General features: G+C 37.1%; 1 long non-coding RNA gene across 1 annotated transcript in view; it reads left to right on the top strand.

The window, feature by feature from the left end:
- The first annotated feature begins 98 nt into the window (after positions 1 to 98).
- The window catches only part of LOC106880415 (uncharacterized), a 12,806-nt gene continuing 11,444 nt past the window's right edge, over positions 99 to 1,460 (top strand). The window contains exon 1 of the long non-coding RNA XR_008265763.1: positions 99 to 361. This is a non-coding gene — a long non-coding RNA (uncharacterized LOC106880415). The remainder of the gene's footprint in view (positions 362 to 1,460) is intronic.

Here is a 1,460-nt window from a genome sequence, read left to right as displayed (position 1 = left end):
CTTTTGCTTATTTGTAAATTTAAAAGGCGACCAGTTGTTTCATGTGAGATGTATTCACAATTGTTTAAGCATTTTCACGCAGACCTGAACGTATGATAAACAAACATTAACAGTTTCAATATATATATATATATGTGTGGGAGGATTTACGAAAAAAAAGACATTTTGAATTTCATTTTTTTTTTATCCAGGGACTAGTATAAGAGACCATGATTCACCACACAGAGTTTGGCAACAGGTCCCGCCCAGCCGACCCTTGTCTTCCATTACCGCAGTTTCCCCTGGAGACACCACTTCGAATTCTTCACAAGAGCAGTCAAACACTTTGGATTCATTAAGTACATTTAAAACGACGTTAGAGGTAAGAACATAGTCTCTTTGTTCTTAAAACCATTTTGGATTTTTTTTAACCATCAAACATCCATGTTTCATCCTGGCTTGAATTAGGGACCTTAATGTATAATAAACCAACATTATCAGTTTGCATATATATGTATAGACTTTTTTTCTTATTTATAAATTTAGAAGGCGACCAATGGTTTTATGGAAAGGATATTTTCACAATTGTTTAGGCTTGTCACGCAGACCAGTTGGTACTTGTCTCCATTTTATGTTCTGTGCTGGATTGGGGGCAGGGGGTTTGACAAGAATCCAGTATGTCGGGGACCTGAACGTATATATATATGTGGGAGAATTTATGAAAAAACAACAGATGAAGACAGGTGGTGTAAACAACAAATGGATGTATTAGTATAATGCTCGGGAATAGAGAAAGTGTTTGACGTTTCAAGCGTACGTTCTTCAACAGAAAGGAACATGGAATGAAACAAGGAGAAAAACAATACGTGTGTTAACTAGCTTGCTTACGATCCACATGGTTCTGGGTTTAGTCCTACTGTGTGGCACCTTGGGCAAGTGTCTTCTACTATAAGCCTCAGGCCAACCAAAGCCTTTTGAGTGGATTTGGTAGACGGAAACTGAAAGAAGCCCATCATATATATGTATATATATATATCATTTGCCATGATAGATCGCTGACCACTACATTTATATTTTTTCTCCTTGTTTCTTTCTGTGTTCCTTTCAGTTGAAGAGCGTAGCTCGAAACGTTAAAGACTTTCTCTATTCCCGAGCGTTAAACTAATATATCCTTTTGTTGTCTACACCATCTGTCTTCGTCTGTTGTTTTTTTCATAAATTCTCCCATATATAACACACGCTCAGGTGGTCGCACCAGCTAATCCTGTCTCTACTCATCACACACAAACTTCTGGACTCTCTACCTTTTTTCATTCTGGACTTATTCTGGATTTTTTTATTCTGAACCTCTCCTACCCACGGATTACACTGGACCTTTATATATATATATATATACACTCTCTCTTTCCTTTCCTGAGCGTCCAATAATACTATCCATATCACGTCCTCACCTTGTTGTTTTTTTGTTATTGTGTTTTTGA

Source organism: Octopus bimaculoides, chromosome 16 (assembly GCF_001194135.2).
Source record: "Octopus bimaculoides isolate UCB-OBI-ISO-001 chromosome 16, ASM119413v2, whole genome shotgun sequence".
Classification (NCBI taxonomy): Eukaryota; Metazoa; Mollusca; class Cephalopoda; order Octopoda; family Octopodidae; genus Octopus; species Octopus bimaculoides.
Note: the sequence above shows the minus strand (reverse complement) of the source record. Positions and strands in the feature narration are given on the sequence as shown.